General features: G+C 52.1%; 1 long non-coding RNA gene across 2 annotated transcripts; it reads right to left on the bottom strand.

Moving 5' to 3' along the window:
• Positions 1 to 1,237: 1,237 nt before the first annotated feature.
• Positions 1,238 to 16,271, bottom strand: LOC136305478 (uncharacterized). Of its 2 annotated transcripts, none has more exons than XR_010725358.1 (3): positions 16,022 to 16,271; positions 15,797 to 15,925; positions 1,238 to 1,551 (listed from the first exon to the last, which is right to left on the bottom strand). It is a non-coding gene; the product is annotated as an uncharacterized lncRNA (long non-coding RNA). The 2 variants fall into 2 exon arrangements; XR_010725359.1 differs by lacking the exon at positions 1,238 to 1,551 and adding an exon at positions 15,051 to 15,330.
• Positions 16,272 to 25,298: the final 9,027 nt, after the last annotated feature.

Genomic DNA, 25,298 nt, shown 5'->3' with positions numbered 1-25,298 from the left:
ATTTTTATTTATTTCGGGTTTTTTTTGTTTGTTTAATCAGGCCCTCTCCGGCAAACCTTCGCTCAAAACCGGCTGAGCTCCCCCGGGGCCGCTCCGGCCGCGCCCTCAGACACCCCGAAAAGACCCTGGAAAGACACGTTGGGCTGAGGGGGGAATCCTGAAAAATTCAAAAGAATTAAAAAACGGAAATATCCGACTCGTTTTTGGGGCAAAAAACGGATAAAATCGGGAGGTTTTGGGGCGGTTTGGCCTCCGGGGCTTGCCGTACAAAATGGCGGCGCGGTGTGAGGGCGACAAAATGGTGGCTCGGAGATTTCGCCGTACAGAATAGAGAAAACGGAGATTTGGGAGGAAAAAAGGGGATTTCGGGGAAAAAGGGGATTTCAGAGATAAAAATTGGATTTTCTGATTCTAAATTTGGAGAAAAAACGGATAAAATCGGGAGGTTTTGGGGCGGTTTGGCCGCTGGGGGTTTCCGTAAAAATGGCGGCGCTGTTTGAGGGAGACTTGAGGGCGACAAAATGGCGGCGTCTTGAGGATCGTGCCGTACAAAATGGAGAAAACGGAGATTTGGGTGGAAAAAGGGGATTTGGGGGAAAAAGTGGATTTTAGAGATAAAAATGGAAATCTCCGACTCTAAATTTGGGGGGAAAAGGGCAAAATTTAGGGAGTTTTGGGGCGGTTTGACCGCTGGGGGTTGCCGTACAAAATGGCGGCGCGGTGTGAGGGGTGAGGAGAGGACGGCAAAATGGCGGCGCCCGGAGGATCTTGCCGTACAAGATGGCGGCGCGCGGGGTTTTTTGCCGTACAAAAATTGAGAAAACGGAGATTTGGGGGAAAAAATGGGATTTAAAAAAAAAAAAAAAGAAATTTTAGAGAGAATAATGGAGATTTTGGTTGGGAAACGGGAAAAATTGTCGGGTTTGGGGTGGTTTGGCCGCTCGCGGTTGCCGTACAAGATGGCGGCGCGGTGCGGGGGGTTTTGCCGGATAAGACGGAAATTTGGGGGGAAAATGGAGATTTTGGGGAAAAAAGGGAGATTTTAGGGGGGAAAATGGGGATTTTAGAGGGAAAAACGAAATTTTGTGGGGAAAAAAATCGCTTTAAAAAGAAAAAAAATCCCCAAATCGGCAAAACCTGAGGGGAAAAATTTTCCTCAAAACCACCTCAAACTCCCACAAACAAAAAAAAAAAACCCGCGGCGACAGCAAAACAACAACAACAAAAAGAGGCGATCTGAAAATTTATTGAAATTTAATTTAATTTTAATTTTATTTCTCTTCTGGCGTTTAATCGCCGGCGCCGCTCCCGTCTCGTTCCGTACAAGACGGCGGCGCACGAAGGGGAAGTTGGGTCATGGCACTTCCGGTGCGAAATGGCGCCGCGCTTCGCGGTCATTCCGTACAACATGGCGGCGAGCGGATGTTTCGGTGACGTGCGCATGCGCGCGGTGACATCACTTCCTGCCATGGCGAAGATGGCGGCGCGCAGAGTCCTCCGGCTCGGTTCGTCCCGGGAAAGCTCCAGGAGGGTCTCGGGGGGCGGGAGGCGCTGATTTAATGAGATGCAAATGAGTGGGCGTGGTCTGAGGGGGTTGAGCGTGGTTTAATCTCGATTTGGGCGGGGTTTTGAAAGAAGGGGCGTGGCTTGTGCGTTATTGACGTTTGGCACCCCCCCAGCGGAGCGGCAGGCGCGCGCTGCCCGGCCCTGGCCACGCCCCCCGCAGCGGATTGGCGAATGGCGAGAGAGGTGAGGGGGGAAAAGAGGGCGTGGCCTCAGGATCGAGGCGTGGTTTTAAGGGAGGGGGCGTGCTTCGTCGTGAGGGGATTTGGCGGGAAATTGTTGGGGGGTTTTTTTTCCCTCGAATTTTGGGGGAATTTCCGGGATTTGGGACGGTTTTCCCTGGATTTGGAGGTTTTCCCCAAAATTTTGGGATTTTTTCCAGCAAATTTGAAGTTTGTCCCAAAATTTCTGAGTTTTTCCCAAATTTTTGGGGTGTTCCGTGGAGTTTTTTGGAAATTTCCCAGGATTTGGGGTGGAATCGGGGAAAAATTGGGGAATTTTGGAAAACTTTGGGGTAAATTTCGGATTTTTTCCCCCAAATTCTGTGATTTTTACCCAATTTTTTGGGATTTTTTTTTCCCCAACAAATTTTGGGATCCTGGATGGATCTGAGGGAATTCCGGCTGGAATTTTGGGTTAAAATTCCCGAATTTTGGGATTTTTTCTTCCAAATTTAGGGATTTTTTTCCCCCAAATTTTGGGATTTTTTCTTCCAAATTTTGGGATTTTTTCCCCCAAATTTAGGGATTTTTTCCCAAAAATTTTGGAATTTTTTCACCAAAATTTTGCAATTTTTTTCCCCCCCAATTTTGGGAATTTTTTTCTCCAGTTTTTTAGGTTTTTAACCAAATTTTGGGATTTTTTCCCCCAAATTTTGGGATTTTCCCCCCAAATTTTGGGATTTTTTTTCTTCCAAATTTCGGGATCTTTTCCCCCAAATTTTGGGATCTTTCCCCCAAATTTTGGGAATTTTTTTCCCCAGTTTTTTAGATTTTTAACCAAATTTTGGGAATTTTTTCCCCCAAATTTTGGGATTTTTTTTCTCCAGTTTTTAGATTTTTAACAAAATTTTGGGCATTTTTTCCCCCAAATTTTGGGCATTTTTTCCCCCAAATTTTGATTTTTTCTCCCCAAATTTTTTTGGTTTCTTCCCCAAACATTGGGATTCCAGGGGATTTCTGCTGGAATTTTGGGGTAAAATTCCCAAATTTTGGGGTTTTTCCCTCAGCTTTGGGCTCTCCCCGAGTTTCTCCGGGCCCGGCCCCCTGCGGGACCTCCCTGACTGGAGCTTTTCGGGTAAAAACCCGGAAATTTTGGGGAAATTTTGGAGAATTTTGGGAGATTTGGGGAAAATTTGGGAATTTTGGGAGAAAATTCGGAATTTTGGGTGAAATTTGGGAATTTTGGGGACAAAGTTTGGTGGTTTTGGAGAGAAAATTTTGGAAATTTGGGGCGGGGGGAAATGGGAATTTTTGGGAAGGGAAAATTTGGGAGTTTTGGGATAAAAATTTGGGGGGGAAATTTGGGGGTTTTTGGGGGGAAATTTAAGAAATTTTCAGGAAAATTTGGGAAGCTTTGGAGGGAAAATTGGGAATTTTGAGAAATTTTGGGGAGGGCAAAATCAGGAATTCGAGGATGGAATTTCTGGCGGGAATTTGGGAATTTTAGGGATAAAAATTTGGTGATTTGGAGCTGGAAAATTTGGGAATTTGGGGAGGGAAAATTGGGAATTTTGAGAGCAAAAATAGGGAATTTTGGAGAGGAAATTTGGGAATTTTGTGAGAAAAATTTGGGATTTTTTGTGGGGGGGAAACTCTGGGAATTTGGGTTGGAAATTTTGGGAATTCTTGGGAGGGAAAAACCCGGAATTCGGGGAGGAAATTTTGGGCGGAAAATTTTGGGAATTCTAGAGGGAAAATTTGGGAATTTTGGGGATAAAAATTTGGGAATAAAAATGTGGGAATTTTGGGGGAAAATTTGGGAATTTTGGGGATAAAATGTGGGAATTCTGGGGGAAAAGTTGGGAATTCTAGGAAGGAAAATTTGGGAATTTTGGGGATAAAAATGTGGGAATTCTGGGGGGAAATTTGGGAATTTTAGGAAGGAAAACTTGGGAATTTTGGGGATAAAAATGTGGGAATTTTGGGGATAAAAATGTGGGAATTTTCAGGGGGAAAATTTGGGAATTGGGGGGGAAAGTTCGGGGATTTTGGGGAGAAATTTGGGGAATTTTGGGAGTGCAAAATTTGGGAAATTTGAAGGGAAAACGCGGGAACATTTTTGGGGGAAGAAAATCAGGGAATTTTCGGAGGGAAACTTGGGAATTTTGAGGGGAGAATTTGGGAATGCTCTGGGGAGGAAATTTGGGAATTTTTGAGGGGAAAAATTTGGGGATTTTTGTCCCTCCCCTCCCCCCCTCCAGACGGGCGCCCCTCCCCCCCCGGCGGGGGCAGCTCCGGCGGCTCCAAGAGAACCAAGAGCTGGTGGTGAGTCCCAAAAAACCCCAAAATCACCCCAAAACCCTCCAAATTTACCCCAAAATTCCCAATAAAAATTGGGATTTTTAGAGCCCCAAAGATCCCCAAAATTGGAATCTTTGAAGTTCCAAAACCCCCAAAAGTCACCCCAAAATTTCCACCCAAAATCCCAAAAATCACCCCAGAATTCCCCCCAAAAATTGGAATTTTTAGAGCCCCAAAAATCCCAAAAATTCACCCCAAAATTTCCACCCAAAACCCCCAAAAATGACCCCAAAACTTCCACTGAAAACTGACATTTTTAAAGCCCCAAAATCCCCCAAATTCACCCCAAAATTCCCACCTAAAATCCCTCAAAAAACCCCAAAATTCCCACTAAAAATTGGGATTTTTAGAGCCCCAAATATCCCAAAAATTCACCCAAAAATTGGAATTTTTGAAACCCCAAAACCCCCAAAATTTCCACCCAAAATCCCAAAAATGTACTCCAAAATTCCCCCCCAAAACTGAGATTTTTAAAGCCCCAGAATCCCCCAAAATCACTCCAAAATTCCCACTAAAAATCGGAACTTTTAGAGCCCCAAAATCCCCCAAAATTCACCCAAAATGCCCCAAAAATGACCCCAAAAATTCCCATTAAAAATCGGGATTTCCGAGCCCCAAAATCCCAAAAAATGACCCAAAAATTCTGACTAAAAATTGGGATTTTTGATGCCCCAAAATCCCCCAAATTCTCCCCAAAAATCCCCCAAAACCCCCAAACCCCCTCCCAGTATAAACCAGTACAAACCAGTAAAGAAAAACCCCAAACCAGTATAAACCAGTACAAACCAGTCACCCCAAATCCCTTCCCAGTTCATCCCACTTCATCCCAGTGACCCCTAAACCCCCTCCCAGTACAAACCAGTAAGGAAAACCCCCAGACCAGTACAAACCAGTATAACCCAGTGCAAACCAGTACAAACCAGTATAAACCAGTAACTCCCAGTATCCCCCAGCGCCGGGCTCTGACCTTGAGCCGCTCCCTGGAGGCCGCCAAGTGTCGAGAGATCCCAGTTCAAACCAGTACGGACAGGTGAGGGCACTGGGACGGGGACTGGGGGGCACTGGTTTATACTGGGATGGACTGGGAGTGGGTTTGGGGTCACTGGTTTATACTGGGATGGACTGGGAGTGGGTTTGGGGTCACTGGTTTATACTGGGAGGGACTGGGAGTGGGTTTGGGGTTACTGGTTTATACTGGGATGGACTGGGAGCGGGTTTGGGGTCACTGGTTTATACTGGGATGGACTGGGAGTGGGTTTGGGGTCACTGGTTTATACTGGGATAGACTGGGAGTGGGTTTGGGGTCACTGGTTTATACTGGGATGGACTGGGAGTGGGTTTGGGGGTCACTGGTTTATACTGGGAGGGACTGGGAGTGGGTTTGGGGTCACTGGTTTGTACTGGGATGGACTGGGAGTGGGTTTGGGGTCACTGGTTTATACTGGGATGGACTGGGAGTGGGTTTGGGGTCACTGGTTTGTACTGGGAGGGACTGGGAGTGGGTTTGGGGTCACTGGTTTATACTGGGAGGGACTGGGAGTGGGTTTGGGGTTACTGGTTTATACTGGGATGAACTGGGAGTGGGTTTGGGGTCACTGGTTTATACTGGGATGGACTGGGAGTGGGTTTGGGGTCACTGGTTTATACTGGGATGGACTGGGAGTGGGTTTGGGGGTGACTGGTTTATACTGGTTTATACTGGTTTCGGGGTTTCTGGGCGTGGTGTAACCTTTGCCCCTCCCCCCACAGGTGAACCGACCACGCCCCTCATCAGGCCACGCCCCCTTCCCTTATATGGAGCTACAAGGGCGGGACAAACTGGGCGGGGCCTGGGGGTTATTGGGTTGTACTGGGAGGGAGTGGGAGGGGCCAACGCGGCTCTGACCCCGCCCACCGCACCGAGATGCAAATTTATGTAAATGAGAGCACAAATAAACGCGAATGACGTCACTGACCACGGGGACTGGGAGTTACTGGTTTGTACTGGGAGGGGCCTGGGCGTGACTCAGACCCCGCCCACCTCACCGAGGCACCAGCCTCATGTAAATTTATGCAAATGAGAGTCGAAATAAATGCCGGTGACGTCATTTGTACGCAGAGGAGCAAAGCGGCGCCGGGGGAATGACGGGATACACCGGGGCGCAGAGCGGCACCGCAGGGAATGACGGGATACACCGAGGCGCAAAGCGGCACCGCAGGGCATGATGGGATACACCGAGGCGCAAAGAAGCTCAGAACACCCTTAGAAATACCTCGTGACTGACCGTGAGACTCTGGCCAACCTCAGCCCAAGCATTTTCTCAATATCCTCTGTACACTAATCTAGGGGAGCTATGAAACACAAGAAATCTCCCCTAACACAAATTACCACTCACCAGTGGCCAATATTACAGCCCTGACCTGATAAAAATATCTAGGAATCATCCGAATCAGATTTTTCTCCCTATCCCATCCGCTGGCAAAATTACACAAAGCAAAGTGTTTAAACTGCCATTATGTACCAAGACGGATGAAGATGCACAAGATCCTGTATTTGGTAACTGAAGTTTCCTCATGCAGCAAGGGGAGGACAAACTGGGGGAAGCAATCTCTTTGTCCTAGCATGGACACAGAAGAAAACCATTTAGTCTGAGACTAAATTCATGTCATAATGAACTTGTACCTTTGTTTGTTCCCACCGCTTCCAAAATATTCCTCTCTTAAAATAACAATCCTTTTGTTCAGGCTGCATTTTCACTTTCTGTGTTAAACACTTCCAAAACAACTTTGAATATCTGAGGAATTCAAGTTGTTGAAAACAGGGGCTGGGAGGAAAACAAATTAAACAGATTTGTTTAAGCCCAATGTGCTTATATGAAAATCTTTCATTTGGCTTTCCACAGCTCCATCTGCATGGCGATCTCTCTAGACTCACGGACAGATTTAAACTTGACATTATCTAATGGACCTTGGGAAAAATCCTGCACAGCAAATTGAATTTTTAAAAGTGGTACTGCATTCAATGAGCAACTAATACATTACATTTACTTGAACTGCAGCAGAAGAACATTAAGGATAAGAAGCCCATTTGGAACTTATGTTCTTTAGCCTACATTTGAATATACATTTCAGGTGTAGATGTTACAGTATTACAGGGGGGTTTTGAGTCTAGGCTTTGGGCAAAAATTAACAACTCCAGTATATCTGGTGAGGGGAAGCAGCAAAAAAATCCCATAAACACGCTGTACACAACCTGTGCCAATCCCACATGTGACTTGTGGCCTGACAGTGTTGTCAGCTCTCCATCTTAAAACAGCTTGGTTTTCTTTTCCACTGAAACCAAACCTTTTTCACAGCGTCAACACATTCCCTGCTTATGGCCAGCCTGTTGTGAGCCAGCACCTTCACAGCTGGTTGTTGGGTGGGTGGGTTTTTTTGATTTGAACCTTCTCCTTCACAACAATTCTCACTAGCACATGAACTTCACTCTATGTTACTCAACTGTGCCCTGCTTTACATTCCAGGCTGTCGAGACCATCCAGTTCTTCCAGGAATTATCTGCCCCTCCCGCCTATCAAAGTCTCTTAATCCTGTGCCATGGCATTTAGTTCATCCTGAAGAACAGCCTCAAGACAAACCCTGAGGATCTGTATTAACAGACCAATTCTTCCCTTCCAAGTACAGCTTCTTGCTCTCCCCTTCAGTCATTCCCTGTCCAGTTTACCAACCACCATTTTAACGCCTTATTTTGTAATTTCCCATAGAGTACTACACAGACATGTTTCTTAAGTGTAGATAATGAACTTCCTACACCTAAACTATTATTTTATCAAGTTAAAGGACGGGCTACATCTGGCACCAATTACTTTGGAGAAAAACCTCTCATCCATGTGCTATTTGCTGTTGAATCTGTCAATATTTTTTCCAGATAGGCTCTAGAAAGTCATCCATCCTCTTCAGACCAGAATAATTCTCTTGCCCATCTCCCTTCCCCATTTTTTTTCTTCCTTTTACACATTTCTTGTCTCTCAAAATGTAGTCATGATGTTTGCCAGTAGATTTCACAAGTCTCTAAGGGCCTAGTTCTTGAGTAAAAACAAATTAGAGATAGATGTTGATATTTGTCACAAATACATTTAATTCCTCATTTTAGACAGAGCCCTTCTTTGGTTTGTTTAATCTCTGCAGTTCAGGCAACCTCTTGCACATGTATCGACTCACTTAATCCTTGCCTTCTTCCCTTTCTCTGCCCTCTTCTCACCCCCACACACAAGCACATGGCTCTACAGGCCTGATAAAAAATTAACTTTCATCAGCAAGCTACTTTAGTCTGCAAATCACCCTGAGCAAAATATTGCCAAGTAAGGGACACACTACAATTAAACATCAAGAAAAAGCGGCCCTAAAAAAGTGAAAAACGCTTATTAGAAAGGATAGACAGGAGTCAGGAAAAACAAAACTTATGGCAAAATCTGGTTTCTTAAAATAATTAAATTTGAAGCAATACAAAAAGAAAAAAAACCCTATTTCTGTGTTTCCAACTGTCTTCGTATTTGTCCAATTACTAACCCAGATATGGAAACAAACCAATGTAATGCACTTCAACTTGATCCCTGGAGATGCCTCCTTGAAATAAGATTCAAAACCACAACTTCTCAATTCCTGTTAAAAATTCATTTCTTCGGAACACTGTTAGGCAGAACAGTGAGACAAAAACCTCTGAAAAAGAATGCACCACCAGAGACAGAAAATTATTTTGAATCTATTGAAAGCATTGATATTAAATCTCGATACAAGCTGAAGTCTGTAACAAAAAGTACTATTTCCTACAGGACATTTAAGGACTGTAGGACACCATGTCTCCATAGGCCTGGGAAATGTGTTTTTAAAGATACTCCTTCAAAGGCCTCATCCAGAGTTTGGACAAAACTAGATGTCCAAGTTTCCTGTCTCTTGAAGTAACAAGTAAAAACAATGGTTTGAAGACTGTTAGGACAATCCTGGAAACATAAGAGCAGTCCACACAACCTCAAATCGTTCTCTTTAAGGAAAATGCTGGAACTGCAAGTTGTCACAAGGCAAAATTGCAAAACAAACATTTCCACAAGTTTTCTCAGCTGTTCTGCAGGGTTGCTGCAGTGTCCTCTGCTCCCAAAAAAACAGGCTTTCCACCGTTTTTAGCTGCAGCTTAGCAGTGGTGGGAAAAACTGTGTTTCTGCAGACAGAGCCATCAGCTGGAAGATTTGAAATACTTTTCAAGACAAAGTTCCTCCTCTCTCATTCCCCAAAAGCAGTGTTATAGAGAACCTACGTTCTGGAAAACTCTCCACATACAAACCTCTGCACATTAACAGGGAAAGAAAACAAGATTAAGAGAACACTGCAAGGACTGTAAAGTAAGAGGAATTCCCCTACAAATTGTTTTGGTTCTAATACTACTTCTAGTATGAACAGTTTTTCACTTCTATGATAATATCTTGCTTCATCCCCGAGTTCCCCAAAGCATAACAACAACTTCAGAAAAATAAAACAAGCACTGGGTTTTGTTTTGGGTTTTTTTCTTTGTTTGTTTCAAAACACAGCAGAACACAGCAATATTTTCCCAACTAAGCAAGACAAAGTCACACTGTTCATTGCCACTCTGCCTTTTCTAATTTCCTGGTGTAAGCAAAAGAGATTGCTCTAGCCTGAAAACAGGAGTTATCATCCACCATCAAACTCAGCCTAAGGTATTAGCTCACGTCTGTAATGATGATTCAAAGCTGCAGTGATCAATATCACATCACAAGTGTCCAATCCAGAGGGCATTAAAGGATCCTGTTACTGCCTATCTGAAGGATCACACCGGAGTTTCAGATGATATCAATGCAAAGGTAGAGAAAAGAGAAAATTCTCACCCCACAGAAGCAGCAAATTGAACTCTCTCTAGGAAGCTTCAAGCTTCTACTTTATGTGGAAACTATTTTACTGAAATTTGTCATTTCCATGTTAAGACACAAGTTTGTCACATGGAGGAGAACCCCTTCACAACCATCCACCACTACCTGAGGGTTTTTTTTTTCAGATGAGTGTCTAAATATTACACACACAAACAGCTGCAGGTAAACAGAACTTTGTCAACCCAGCTCAGCACGGAATGGAAAAGGAAAAGCAGACACAGGGAAGTCAAAAGTCAACTAACAAAACTCAAAGCACATTTAAGAGAGCTGTATTTAAGCCAACACAGCTAAGAACTGCCAGCGGCACAAGATACAGGATTTTGTTCAGTGTTACAAAATGCCAGGTTTTTTCTGCTGATTTAGTAGATTTTGTGCAATTCTCTATTTTTAGTAGAAAGATAAAGCTCATGAGTCACCCTGAAATCTGCAGCCAGGTTCCTTCACTCTCTCCTTTCCAAAGTGGCAAACATTTCAAATTAAGCTCTAATACAAAGAATACTACGTGCACTAAAAGCTGTCTGTTCTTGTGTACTGTATCAAGGTTTGAAAATGGCACAACAGTGTTAAAAAAGAAAAGTGTTCTCTGGTACACAAAAAATGAGAATAGGCTAATTTTTACTACAGTGACTTTGCCACAAATCACTTTTTGCCCAATGCAAAGTTACAACGCAAAGGGCAAAAAACGGTTCCCTGTAACTAGAGCAAGATCTACTTGACAAGTCAGTCGCATTAGTGATCTTCTAGTCAAAAAAGGAACTTTTACCAAAACACAATATTCCCGCCCTGTTACACAGAGGGACTATTTGTAGACCTTCCACTGTACTGCAGTCTGAAAACTTTTAATTTCCATTTCTGGCTAAAATTATTTTTTTTATCTTGACGTATGTTTGACATCAGAGAAATATTGGATGAGTTTAAAGTACAAGTAGGGCTTGTCTGCCCTCCTTTTCCTAAATTTATTCAGCCTTTTCCTTTGAAAGCAAACATCATTCTACATCTACAAATTCTACAAATCCTGCATCATAAGTCCCACACCTACAACTTCCCCACAATTCCTATGCAGCTCCATCCTCTACTGCCACAAGTACCTGGCAGCTCACTGAAGGAAACCATCACTTTTTTGGTTTCCCAGTTACTGTCAATCTTTCACTCCCTGTTCCGATTTAGTGGCACTACCCTGCTAAACTCCTATTTGGTTGTGTCGGTTCTGCCCACTCCTTTTTCCTACCACATTGTCTTGTCAGGCTCTTGCTGCTTTCTCTCTCCCCAGTCTAGCATGCATGAGGACCCTTTATGCCCAAGATATAACTCAGAGAAGCTTCCTGTCACCACATTTCAGAACCTCCAGAAAACCCACCTGTCATTAGGTGTAGCAGACTTATTCCAAGAGCAAAATGAAATCAGAGTTCGTTATTTCTAAATATACTTGTGATAGCTTTGATGGTTTTTTCCACCTCATTCCTCTCCTTACAGTCTAAAACATGAAGGTCTTAACCTTCTTTGTTTAGTAGAGAGTCAAGTTCTTGACTACAAGCACAGTCAAGAGGGCAAAATTTTCCACAGCACATCACTGACAATCAGCAGAAACACACTGTGCATGTACAACATCAGAACTGTAGGCAATTTCAAACCTTATTCTGCATCCCGACATACCAGAGACACTATACACAGGGCATGAAATGAAAAAATGGCAAGAACTTTGTACACAAAACGTAGAAGGCCTTTGCCAGGAGTGAAGAGCAAAACTTTGTACAATACAAGCCTCAAATGTAATGATATTTACATGCTAAAACAATGACAGCCACAAATGACATAACCTTGCTTTTCTGTATTACAGAAACAAGGGTCGCTATTCCAAGTGGAACGTGAGGGCGGTCTGGCTGAAAAATCCATCACCTCACTGACCTCCACGGTCGATTTAACTGATTTGGAAGGCTAGATGAGTGCCCCATACAACATCAAGTCTGAGGGCATCCATCCTAAAGCTGTTTGCTCGCAGAGAACAACCCCCCTGAGCAGATGAAACCATCCATGTGTCAACAGTACATGGTACCTGCACTCCCCAAATACAGCAGCCAACGAGGCCCAGGTGGATTTGGAAGAGAACGTGAGTAGTCCAGCTTCCAGGACTGCAGGACACATGGAAGTGAGACCACCCCCAAACAAGCTCAAAACCAATTTCTAAGAGAAAAACGGGTAGTCTGTCTTCCAGGATTGCAGACACATGAAAGGGAGAGCCCCTAAACAAGCTCAAGATCCAGTTTTTGGAGAAAACAGGGTACTCAAACCACCATGACTGCAGACATACATTAGTGAGACCACCCCAAACCAATTCCAGTTTTATCTGCAGAAGAATATCAGGTGGTCAAGCTTCCAGGAGCAGAGACACATGAAAGTGAGATGCCAACAAACAAGCTCAGGGTCCAAATGTAGGAGAAAAAAGGGCAGTCAAGCTACCTAGACAGCAGATATATCAAAGTGGGACCACCCCCCAACAAGCTCAAAGTTTAATTCTAGGAGAAAAAAGGGTAGCCAACATTCTAGAACTGCAGACACATGAAAGTGAGACCACCATGAAACAACCTCAAGGTCCAAATGAGGCAGAAAAAGGATTAGTCAAGCTTCCAGGACTGCAGGCACATCCAAGTGAGACCACACCTGTTATGAGTGGGCCAGGAGACAAATCTCCCTTTAAATGCCTGTATTAGGACAGCTTTGGGCGGGGAACCCAAGGGGTCACACACACCGCCACTGCTCCCTGGAGCGATGAGGACGAGGAGGTGAAACAGCTTTGCCAGGTGCCCGACAGAGCCGGGGCTTGCGTCCCCACGAGAGCCGCAGGAAAGCACAGGCTCGTTGACAAGCCGAGGGCAGTCACGCAGAGAGGGCACTATCTGACTTATGGCGACAAGACACGGAGCCCCAGCAAGCAGCCCCATGTTCTCCCTGCTCACTGGGGTAGTTTGGAGTCCTGTCTGGCTAATGGCTCACCGGCCCTAGGGGTTTTTAGGCGTCCACTCCACCTCCTGTGGGCACTGCAGTCCCAGGGAGTTCTCTGGTTTGCGTGTCGCCATCAGGGCTGTGAGGGGAGCAGCGGGAGCACGGCCCCACGGGAAGGAGACAGTTTCAAAATGGACACCGGCTCGAAATGGGGGGTGAGGGAGAGCGGAAAAGGTACACAAATGAACTTATTCACATGCAAACTTGTCACGATCCGCTCACACAAGCGGGGTTCGTGATGGTTCGTTTTAGGGATCTCAGAGCGCAAAAGACACAGCGGGGGACAAACTCAGTTTACTCAATCACAAATGCACCTTTATTTAGTGCCAACAAATGCGATAGTGGGGAGAGAAAAGGAGAATAGTAAGAAAGACAGAAAAAGAGGGGAAGGGGATTATAGCTACCAACATGGAGGGTCGAGTCCTCGAGGCTTTTGAAGATGCCTATAGACGCGATCTTCTCCAGTGGGGAGATCTCAAAAGTGAGCGGGAGTCTCCAGGGTTTTTATAGTCCTCTCCGAAGCGACAGGCAGTTGGCCAAACAGCTGGGGGAAATCATTGCAGTGTGTTCATTCAGAGAACCCAGAACAAGTCGGTCATCAGCAGGTACAGTGTCAACCAGTCCAAGTCAGCAGGTGCAGTGTCAGCAGGCGCGGTCACTTCACCGTGACTTGCCCATTGTTTCTGCTCAGGTTCTGATGTTCCCATATGGGTGCTGGGTGTTTTCCATCAAACACACCTGCAGGCAGCACTTGGCCACCATCCCACCTCAGCCAGGCCAGAACTCCTGTGTTGAGATTTTCAAGTCCCTTTTAGGGGTTTCAGTCTCTGTCCTTGACGATGGTCGTGAGGCAGATGAGGGATCTTCGGACCGTCTCTTACACAAGGGTCGGCAGGGGAGAAGATCCCACTTCAGGCTTCCACAACCCATCTCCAGGTTTCTCTCTAAGCCCTCCCGGTGTAGCAATGTATCTGAATAACTTGGGCCATTCCCTGTATCAGCCAAACTGTTTGTAGTGAAGATGACACCTGCAGTCTTCTTTTCCAGAGTTCGCAGGAATTCATCAAGGCTACAGGAACAACAACAGCTCTGAAAATAAGAGCCTAGGAAAGCCTCTCCAAGAAATGCAGAACTCAGATAGGAGACACATAGCACGGTGATGGACACTTAACCAATTAAGTGCCCTGAAAGATGCGTGCGTGCGTTCCTGCCTTCCTGCCTGCCTGCGTGATGGAGAAATAACTTAGCCGACTGAGAGAGACACCTGTACCCATGAAGAGTAGTGCTAGAAACTGGAACTGTAGCTTTATGTACACAAGAAAGTAGCTGCTGTTAGAAGCATATTGTTTCCTTCATTTCAGCAGCCCATTTTCCCCCTGTATCCCTGTGGCTACCTGCTCCCACTGCAGAACAGAAGCAGCACCCAGCCAGCAGCTCCTCAGTCCTGGCAGGTCAGCGGCACTTCCAGGAGCACACCAGACTGGCAGCAAACTGCCCAAAGGGCACTCAGCCCTAGACCCTTCAAACCCTCCAAAGTAACTTGGCCAGGGGGCAGGGTCAGCACCAAAGACACAGACACCAACCTCAGGAGCTCAGGGTCTTTGGCGACAGCTCAGAGCAGCCAAGAACCTCCCAAGGAGAAGCTCAGCAATGCTCCCCAGCACTGCTACCCAAGGTGACCTACAGGGACTGAGATCCAGCACCAGGGACCCTGAGCCTCACCCCCAGCAGCTGGGAATCCCCTGTCACAACCCAGCCCTGGAGAGCCCCCCCAGAACTGGCAATTCCCGCGGGTGCGTCCGCCCGCAGGCCAAGAGGCTCCGGCTGTGCCGGGACAGGGCCCAGGTCGGGCAAATGCTGCAATAAACAGGCGCACACAACTCCCACAGCGGGAACAGCTGGGCTCAGCCTCCTCCGGCGTCGCCCCAAAGCCTGGCCAGGGCTTCAGGAGCAATGCAGGAGCTGCCTTTGGCCCCGCTCCTCCCAACAAGGCCACAGGACTCATCTCAGGGCCCTGTCCGGCCTCTGAACACAGAAAGGTCAAGCCATGTTTCACTAATGAGCACGGACCTAGCCCAGAACACTAATGATCCTGGCTACCGCACTGCCGACAGGATACAAACACAACATCTGGGTTGAAGGCTCACCCAGAGGTCAGCTTTGCCTCAAGACTCTGCTTCAGGCCTCAGGCCTTCAGGAAGTCCCAAGGTGCTTGAACCTCTGCGCAAAGCCTGCTCCCATCTCCTGTGGAACCTCACAGATCAGGCAGCACTTCCTCGGCCCACTCCTGAGGCTATTTAGCCTGCCAGCAAAGAGCAGGGGCTGACCTGGGAATGACAGAAGGCAGGGAGGGGAAAGGACCCTTTTGCTTCCATCCAGAAAGCCAAAGGCCGTCAAAAAAACCCTCTGGTGAACACCTGAGCAGCACCAGGAGATGAAAGGCCTGGCACTCCTGACTCCCAGAGCTCCCAGCGCTGCCTTGCCCCTCACCTTCAGCCCTCGTCTTGGACAGCAAGGCAATCCCAGGGACAGAAATCCAGGCTCCTGCTGCTCCTGGACGGAGGCACCCAACAGCTCTGTGCTGGCTGAACATGGCAGCAAAATCAGGATGCTGCTCTTCCTTGGGCAAAACTCCAGCCACTAAAAAGCTGGAATGCAGGACAACCCTGCCTCTCCACCAGGGCACTTGGATCCAGCCCTACTGACACATGGACATTTGAGACAGGAATCCATAACCCTCCGTGAAATCACATCACAGCCTCCAGGTGTTTTCCTGTTCGTGTCCTCACTTACCTGGCATAGGCTTCTTCCAAGGCTTTGCAGACACTTTGCCTCTAGCCAAAAAGATTAACATCGCCTTCTTTCCAGCTTTCAAGAAGTCACAGCAAGTCATCCTGGTCCCATGTTCCACATCAGATTCTCCTGTAAAAAGAAAGATATTTTTTTCTGTTCAGATCATTTCTCAAGCTGTCAAGAAAAGCAGGATCCCACATGCACTCCCAGAAATTCTCTCAACACCATTTGCTGCTTCTCTCTCTGGCAGGGCACCAACAAGTCCTGGGACACTTCTTGTTCCCTGCTGGCCAGTGACCTTGAGCGATAAAAGAAGGCACCAGTATTGCTGCTAATTTTACAGCCACAGGCTTTGAACTTTCCACAAGTTAAAAGCAGAAGCAGACACTCCTCATCGGGCTCGAGTTCTCGCTTCCTGGCCCAGGAGACGCGCGGCCGCAGCTGCTCGAGCTTCTCTACCACTGCAGAGCGCGCCGAACACGGCAGGCGCACGGCAGGTGACGAACAAGCGACTTCTCCAATCCCGGCCCCGGAGAGGCGTGGCCGCCGCTCCTCGAGCTCCTCCGCCTCTGCACAGCGCTGCACGCACGGCAGGAGCACCGGAAGTGACGAAACAGCGAGGCCACGCTTCCCGGCCCGGGAGACGCGTGTCTGCCGCTCCTCGAGGATCTCAGCCGCCGCAAAGCACGCCGAGCAGGTAAGCGCACTGCAGATAATGAATAAGTGAAATCTTGCTTCCCAGCCCCGAAAATGCACTTTCGGTGCTGGAGGAGCTTCTCTGCTTGTGGGCAGCACGGAAACCGCGCCCAGCCGCTGTTCGCAGCCAGCCTGCAGCATACCGCCGGAGAGTGCACTAGGCGCGGCCAAACGGCGTTTGCTCGCTTCCCAGGCTAGGAGAAGCACTTTCCGTGCTGCAAACAGCTTCTCTGCCTGTGGAGAGCTCGGAAACAGCGTTTAACGCTGTTCCAAGCCTGCCTGCGAGCGAGGCGCCGGAGAGTGCACTAGGCGCGGCCAAACGGCGTTTGCTCGCTTCCCAGGCTAGGAGAAGCACTTGCCGTGCTGCAAACAGCTTCTCTGCCTGTGGAGAGCTCGGAAACAGCGTTTAACGCTGTTCCAAGCCTGCCTGCGAGCGAAGCGCCGGAGAGTGCACTAGGCGCGGCCAAACGGCGTTTACTCGCTTCCCAGGCTAGGAGAAGCACTTTCCGTGCTGCAAACAGCCTCTCTGCCTGTGGAGAGCTCGGAAACAGCGTTTAACGCTGTTCCAAGCCTGCCTGCGAGCGAATCGCCGGAGAGTGCAGTAGGCGCGGCCAAACGGCGTTTGCTCGCTTCCCAGGCTAGGAGAAGCACTTGCCGTGCTGCAAACAGCTTCTCTGCCTGTGGAGAGCTCGGAAACAGCGTTTGACGCTGTTCCAAGCCTGCCTGCGAGCGAACCGCCGGAGAGTGCACTAGGCGCGGCCAAACGGCGTTTGCTCGCTTCCCAGGCTAGCAGAAGCACTTGCCGTGCTGCAAACAGCTTCTCTGCCTGTGGAGAGCTCGGAAACAGCGTTTAACGCTGTTCCAAGCCTGCCTGCGAGCGAAGCGCCGAGGAGTGCACTCGGCGCGGCCAAACGGCGTTTGCTCGCTTCCCAGGCTAGGAGAAGCACTTGCCGTGCTGTAAACAGCTTCTCTGCCTGTGGAGAACTCGGAAACAGCGTTTGACGCTGTTCCAAGCCGGCCTGCGAGCGAAGCGCCGGAGAGTGCACTCGGCGCGGCCAAACGGCGTTTGCTCGCTTCCCAGGCTAGGAGAAGCACTTCCCGTGCTGCAAACAGCTTCTCTGCCTGTGGAGAGCTCGGAAACAGCGTTTGACGCTGTTCCAAGCCTGCCTGCGAGCGAACCGCCGGAGAGTGCACTCGGCGCGGCCAAACGGCGTTTGCTCGCTTCCCAGGCTAGGAGAAGCACTTGCCGTGCTGCAAACAGCTTCTCTGCCTGTGGAGAGCTCGGAAACAGCGTTTAACGCTGTTCCAAGCCTGCCTGCGAGCGAGGCGCCGGAGAGTGCACTAGGCGCGGCCAAACGGCGTTTGCTCGCTTCCCAGGCTAGGAGAAGCACTTGCCGTGCTGCAAACAGCTTCTCTGCCTGTGGAGAGCTCGGAAACAGCGTTTAACGCTGTTCCAAGCCTGCCTGCGAGCGAAGCGCCGGAGAGTGCACTAGGCGCGGCCAAACGGCGTTTACTCGCTTCCCAGGCTAGGAGAAGCACTTTCCGTGCTGCAAACAGCCTCTCTGCCTGTGGAGAGCTCGGAAACAGCGTTTAACGCTGTTCCAAGCCTGCCTGCGAGCGAACCGGCGGAGAGTGCAGTAGGCGCGGCCAAACGGTGTTTGCTCGCTTCCCAGGCTAGGAGAAGCACTTGCCGTGCTGCAAACAGCTTCTCTGCCTGTGGAGAGCTCGGAAACAGCGTTTAACGCTGTTCCAAGCCTGCCTGCGAGCGAGGCGCCGGAGAGTGCACTAGGCGCGGCCAAACGGTGTTTGCTCGCTTCCCAGGCTAGCAGAAGCACTTGCCGTGCTGCAAACAGCTTCTCTGCCTGTGGAGAGCTCGGAAACAGCGTTTAACGCTGTTCCGAGCCTGCCTGCGAGCGAAGCGCCGGAGAGTGCACTAGGCGCGGCCAAACGGCGTTTACTCGCTTCCCAGGCTAGGAGAAGCACTTGCCGTGCTGCAAACAGCCTCTCTGCCTGTGGAGAGCTCGGAAACAGCGTTTAACGCTGTTCCAAGCCTGCCTGCGAGCGAAGCGCCGGAGAGTGCACTCGGCGCGGCCAAACGGCGTTTGCTCGCTTCCCAGGCTAGGAGAAGCACATGCCGTGCTGCAAACAGCCTCTCTGCCTGTGGAGAGCTCGGAAACAGCGTTTAACGCTGTTCCAAGCCTGCCTGCGAGCGAACCGCCGGAGAGTGCACTCGGCGCGGCCAAACGGCGTTTGCTCGCTTCCCAGGCTAGGAGAAGCACTTGCCGTGCTGCAAACAGCTTCTCTGCCTGTGGAGAGCTCGGAAACAGCGTTTGACGCTGTTCCAGGCCGGCCTGCGAGCGAACCGCCGGAGAGTGCACTCGGCGCGGCCAAACGGCGTTTGCTCGCTTCCCAGGCTAGGAGAAGCACTTGCCGTGCTGCAAACAGCTTCTCTGCCTGTGGAGAGCTCGGAAACAGCGTTTGACGCTGTTCCAAGCCTGCCTGCGAGCAAACCGCCGGAGAGTGCACTCGGCGCGGCCAAACGGCGTTTGCTCGCTTCCCAGGCTAGGAGAAGCACTTGCCGTGCTGCAAACAGCTTCTCTGCCTGTGGAGAGCTCGGAAACAGCGTTTGACGCTGTTCCAAGCCGGCCTGCGAGCGAAGCGCCGGAGAGTGCACTCGGCGCGGCCAAACGGCGTTTGCTCGCTTCCCAGGCTAGGAGAAGCACTTGCCGTGCTGCAAACAGCTTCTCTGCCTGTGGAGAGCTCGGAAACAGCGTTTGACGCTGTTCCAAGCCGGCCTGCGAGCGAACCGCCGGAGAGTGCACTCGGCGCGGCCAAACGGCGTTTGCTCGCTTCCCAGGCTAGGAGAAGCACTTGCCGTGCTGCAAACAGCTTCTCTGCCTGTGGAGAGCTCGGAAACAGCGTTTGACGCTGTTCCAGGCCGGCCTGCGAGCGAACCGCCGGAGAGTGCACTCGGCGCGGCCAAACGGCGTTTGCTCGCTTCCCAGGCTAGGAGAAGCGTTTTCCGTGCTGCAAACAGCTTCTCTGCCTGTGGAGAGCTCGGAAACAGCGTTTTACGCTGTTCCAAGCCGGCCTGCGAGCGAAGCGCCGGAGAGTGCACTCGGCGCGGCCAAACGGCGTTTGCTCGCTTCCCAGGCTAGGAGAAGCACTTGCCGTGCTGCAAACAGCTTCTCTGCCTGTGGAGAGCTCGGAAACAGCGTTTGACGCTGTTCCAGGCCGGCCTGCGAGCGAACCGCCGGAGAGTGCACTCGGCGCGGCCAAACGGCGTTTGCTCGCTTCCCAGGCTAGGAGAAGCACTTGCCGTGCTGCAAACAGCTTCTCTGCCTGTGGAGAGCTCGGAAACAGCGTTTGACGCTGTTCCAAGCCGGCCTGCGAGCGAACCGCCGGAGAGTGCACTCGGCGCGGCCAAACGGCGTTTGCTCGCTTCCCAGGCTAGGAGAAGCACTTGCCGTGCTGCAAACAGCTTCTCTGCCTGTGGAGAGCTCGGAAACAGCGTTTGACGCTGTTCCAAGCCGGCCTGCGAGCGAACCGCCGGAGAGTGCACTCGGCGCGGCCAAACGGCGTTTGCTCGCTTCCCAGGCTAGGAGAAGCACTTGCCGTGCTGCAAACAGCCTCTCTGCCTGTGGAGAGCTCGGAAACAGCGTTTAACGCTGTTCCAAGCCTGCCTGCGAGCGAAGAGCCGGAGAGTGCACTAGGCGCGGCCAAACGGCGTTTGCTCGCTTCCCAGGCTAGGAGAAGCACTTGCCGTGCTGCAAACAGCCTCTCTGCCTGTGGAGAGCTCGGAAACAGCGTTTAACGCTGTTCCAAGCCTGCCCTGCGAGCGAAGCGCCGGAGAGTGCACTCGGCGCGGCCAAACGGCGTTTGCTCGCTTCCCAGGCTAGGAGAAGCACTTGCCGTGCTGTAAACAGCTTCTCTGCCTGTGGAGAACTCGGAAACAGCGTTTGACGCTGTTCCAAGCCGGCCTGCGAGCGAACCGCCGGAGAGTGCACTCGGCGCGGCCAAACGGCGTTTGCTCGCTTCCCAGGCTAGGAGAAGCACTTGCCGTGCTGCAAACAGCTTCTCTGCCTGTGGAGAGCTCGGAAACAGCGTTTGACGCTGTTCCAAGCCTGCCTGCGAGCGAAGCGCCGGAGAGTGCACTCGGCGCGGCCAAACGGCGTTTGCTCGCTTCCCAGGCTAGGAGAAGCACTTGCCGTGCTGCAAACAGCTTCTCTGCCTGTGGAGAGCTCGGAAACCAGCGTTTGACGCTTTTCCAAGCCGGCCTGCGAGCGAAGCGCCGGAGAGTGCACTCGGCGCGGCCAAACGGCGTTTGCTCGCTTCCCAGGCTAGGAGAAGCACTTGCCGTGCTGCAAACAGCTTCTGTGCCTGTGGAGAGCTCGGAAACAGCGTTTGACGCTGTTCCAAGCCGGCCTGCGAGCGAAGCGCCGGAGAGTGCACTCGGCGGGGCCAAACGGCGTTTGCTCGCTTCCCAGGCTAGGAGAAGCACTTGCCGTGCTGCAAACAGCTTCTCTGCCTGTGGAGAGCTCGGAAACAGCGTTTGACGCTGTTCCAAGCCGGCCTGCGAGCGAACCGCCGGAGAGTGCACTCGGCGCGGCCAAACGGCGTTTGCTCGCTTCCCAGGCTAGGAGAAGCACTTGCCGTGCTGCAAACAGCTTCTCTGCCTGTGGAGAGCTCGGAAACAGCGTTTGACGCTTTTCCAAGCCGGCCTGCGAGCGAACCGCCGGAGAGTGCACTCGGCGCGGCCAAACGGCGTTTGCTCGCTTCCCAGGCTAGGAGAGCACTTGCCGTGCTGCAAACAGCTTCTCTGCCTGTGGAGAGCTCGGAAACAGCGTTTGACGCTGTTCCAAGCCGGCCTGCGAGCGAACCGCCGGAGAGTGCACTCGGCGCGGCCAAACGGCGTTTGCTCGCTTCCCAGGCTAGGAGAAGCACTTGCCGTGCTGCAAACAGCTTCTCTGCCTGTGGAGAGCTCGGAAACAGCGTTTGACGCTGTTCCAAGCCGGCCTGCGAGCGAACCGCCGGAGAGTGCACTCGGCGCGGCCAAACGGCGTTTGCTCGCTTCCCAGGCTAGGAGAAGCACTTGCCGTGCTGCAAACAGCTTCTCTGCCTGTGGAGAGCTCGGAAACAGCGTTTGACGCTGTTCCAGGCCGGCCTGCGAGCGAAGCGCCGGAGAGTGCACTCGGCGCGGCCAAACGGCGTTTGCTCGCTTCCCAGGCTAGGAGAAGCACTTGCCGTGCTGCAAACAGCTTCTCTGCCTGTGGAGAGCTCGGAAACAGCGTTTGACGCTGTTCCAGGCCGGCCTGCGAGCGAAGCGCCGGAGAGTGCACTCGGCGCGGCCAAACGGCGTTTGCTCGCTTCCCAGGCTAGGAGAAGCACTTGCCGTGCTGCAAACAGCTTCTCTGCCTGTGGAGAGCTCGGAAACAGCGTTTGACGCTGTTCCAGGCCGGCCTGCGAGCGAAGCGCCGGAGAGTGCACTCGGCGCGGCCAAACGGCGTTTGCTCGCTTCCCAGGCTAGGAGAAGCGTTTTCCGTGCTGCAAACAGCTTCTCTGCCTGTGGAGAGCTCGGAAACAGCGTTTTACGCTGTTCCAAGCCTGCCTGCGAGCGAAGCGCCGGAGAGTGCACTCGGCGCGGCCAAACGGCGTTTGCTCGCTTCCCAGGCTAGGAGAAGCACTTGCCGTGCTGCAAACAGCTTCTCTGCCTGTGGAGAGCTCGGAAACAGCGTTTGACGCTGTTCCAGGCCGCCTGCGAGCGAACCGCCGGAGAGTGCACTCGGCGCGGCCAAACGGCGTTTGCTCGCTTCCCAGGCTAGGAGAAGCACTTGCCGTGCTGCAAACAGCTTCTCTGCCTGTGGAGAGCTCGGAAACAGCGTTTGACGCTGTTCCAAGCCGGCCTGCGAGCGAAGCGCCGGAGAGTGCACTCGGCGCGGCCAAACGGCGTTTGCTCGCTTCCCAGGCTAGGAGAAGCACTTGCCGTGCTGCAAACAGCTTCTCTGCCTGTGGAGAGCTCGGAAACAGCGTTTGACGCTGTTCCAGGCAGGCCTGCGAGCGAAGCGCCGGAGAGTGCACTCGGCGCGGCCAAACGGCGTTTGCTCGCTTCCCAGGCTAGGAGAAGCACTTGCCGTGCTGCAAACAGCTTCTCTGCCTGTGGAGAGCTCGGAAACAGCGTTTGACGCTGTTCCAGGCCGGCCTGCGAGCGAACCGCCGGAGAGTGCACTCGGCGCGGCCAAACGGCGTTTGCTCGCTTCCCAGGCTAGGAGAAGCACTTGCCGTGCTGCAAACAGCTTCTCTGCCTGTGGAGAGCTCGGAAACAGCGTTTGACGCTGTTCCAGGCCGGCCTGCGAGCGAAGCGCCGGAGAGTGCACTCGGCGCGGCCAAACGGCGTTTGCTCGCTTCCCAGGCTAGGAGAAGCACTTGCCGTGCTGCAAACATCTTCTCTGCCTGTGGAGAGCTCGGAAACAGCGTTTGACGCTGTTCCAGGCCGGCCTGCGAGCGAAGCGCCGGAGAGTGCACTCGGCGCGGCCAAACGGCGTTTGCTCGCTTCCCAGGCTAGGAGAAGCACTTGCCGTGCTGCAAACAGCTTCTCTGCCTGTGGAGAGCTCGGAAACAGCGTTTGACGCTGTTCCAGCCTGCCTGCGAGCGAACCGCCGGAGAGTGCACTCGGCGCGGCCAAACGGCGTTTGCTCGCTTCCCAGGCTAGGAGAAGCACTTGCCGTGCTGCAAACAGCTTCTCTGCCTGTGGAGAGCTCGGAAACAGCGTTTGACGCTGTTCCAGGCCGGCCTGCGAGCGAAGCGCCGGAGAGGTGCACTCGGCGCGGCCAAACGGCGTTTGCTCGCTTCCCAGGCTAGGAGAAGCACTTGCCGTGCTGCAAACAGCTTCTCTGCTGGGAGAGCTCGGAAACAGCGTTTGACGCTGTTCCAGGCCGGCCTGCGAGCGAAGCGCCGGAGAGTGCACTCGGCGCGGCCAAACGGCGTTTGCTCGCTTCCCAGGCTAGGAGAAGCACTTGCCGTGCTGCAAACAGCTTCTCTGCCTGTGGAGAGCTCGGAAACAGCGTTTGACGCTGTTCCAGGCCGGCCTGCGAGCGAACCGCCGGAGAGTGCACTCGGCGCGGCCAAACGGCGTTTGCTCGCTTCCCAGGCTAGGAGAAGCACTTGCTGTGCTGCAAACAGCTTCTCTGCCTGTGGAGAGCTCGGAAACAGCGTTTGACGCTGTTCCAGGCCGGCCTGCGAGCGAACCGCCCGGAGAGTGCACTCGGCGCGGCCAAACGGCGTTTGCTCGCTTCCCAGGCTAGGAGAAGCACTTGCCGTGCTGCAAACAGCTTCTCTGCCTGTGGAGAGCTCGGAAACAGCGTTTGACGCTGTTCCAGGCCGGCCTGCGAGCGAAGCGCCGAGAGTGCACTCGGCGCGGCCAAACGGCGTTTGCTCGCTTCCCAGGCTAGGAGAAGCACTTGCCGTGCTGCAAACAGCTTCTCTGCCTGTGGAGAGCTCGGAAACAGCGTTTGACGCTGTTCCAGGCCGGCCTGCGAGCGAAGCGCCGGAGAGTGCACTCGGCGCGGCCAAACGGCGTTTGCTCGCTTCCCAGGCTAGGAGAAGCACTTGCCGTGCTGCAAACAGCTTCTCTGCCTGTGGAGAGCTCGGAAACAGCGTTTGACGCTGTTCCAGGCCGGCCTGCGAGCGAAGCGCCGGAGAGTGCACTCGGCGCGGCCAAACGGCGTTTGCTCGCTTCCCAGGCTAGGAGAAGCACTTGCCGTGCTGCAAACAGCTTCTCTGCCTGTGGAGAGCTCGGAAACAGCGTTTGAACGCTGTTCCAGGCCGGCCTGCGAGCGAAGCGCCGGAGAGTGCACTCGGCGCGGCCAAACGGCGTTTGCTCGCTTCCCAGGCTAGGAGAAGCACTTGCCGTGCTGCAAACAGCTTCTCTGCCTGTGGAGAGCTCGGAAAACAGCGTTTGACGCTGTTCCAGGCCGGCCTGCGAGCGAAGCGCCGGAGAGTGCACTCGGCGCGGCCAAACGGCGTTTGCTCGCTTCCCAGGCTAGGAGAAGCACTTGCCGTGCTGCAAACAGCTTCTCTGCCTGTGGAGAGCTCGGAAACAGCGTTTGACGCTGTTCCAAGCCGGCCTGCGAGCGAAGCGCCGGAGAGTGCACTCGGCGCGGCCAAACGGCGTTTGCTCGCTTCCCCAGGCTAGGAGAAGCACTTGCCGTGCTGCAAACAGCTTCTCTGCCTGTGGAGAGCTCGGAAACAGCGTTTGACGCTGTTCCAAGCCGGCCTGCGAGCGAAGCCGCCGGAGAGTGCACTCGGCGCGGCCAAACGGCGTTTGCTCGCTTCCCAGGCTAGGAGAAGCACTTGCCCGTGCTGCAAACAGCTTCTCTGCCTGTGGAGAGCTCGGAAACAGCGTTTGACGCTGTTCCAAGCCTGCCTGCGAGCGAAGCGCCGGAGAGTGCACTAGGCGCGGCCAAACGGCGTTTGCTCGCTTCCCCAGGCTAGGAGAAGCACTTGCCGTGCTGCAAACAGCCTCTCTGCCTGTGGAGAGCTCGGAAACAGCGTTTGACGCTGTTCCAAGCCTGCCTGCGAGCGAAGCGCCGGAGAGTGCACTCGGCGCGGCCAAACGGCGTTTGCTCGCTTCCCAGGCTAGGAGAAGCACTTGCCGTGCTGCAAACAGCTTCTCTGCCTGTGGAGAACTCGGAAACAGCGTTTGACGCTGTTCCAAGCCTGCCTGCGAGCGAAGCGCCGGAGAATGCACTCGGCGCGGCCAAACGGCGTTTGCTCGCTTCCCAGGCTAGGAGAAGCACTTGCCGTGCTG

This window comes from Chamaea fasciata, unplaced genomic scaffold (assembly GCF_029207755.1).
Source record: "Chamaea fasciata isolate MVZ Bird 193981 ecotype frontalis unplaced genomic scaffold, bChaFas1.0.hap1 SCAF_433, whole genome shotgun sequence".
Classification (NCBI taxonomy): Eukaryota; Metazoa; Chordata; class Aves; order Passeriformes; family Sylviidae; genus Chamaea; species Chamaea fasciata.
The sequence above is the reverse complement of the archived record's forward strand: the minus strand, read 5'-3'. Positions and strand labels throughout refer to the sequence as shown.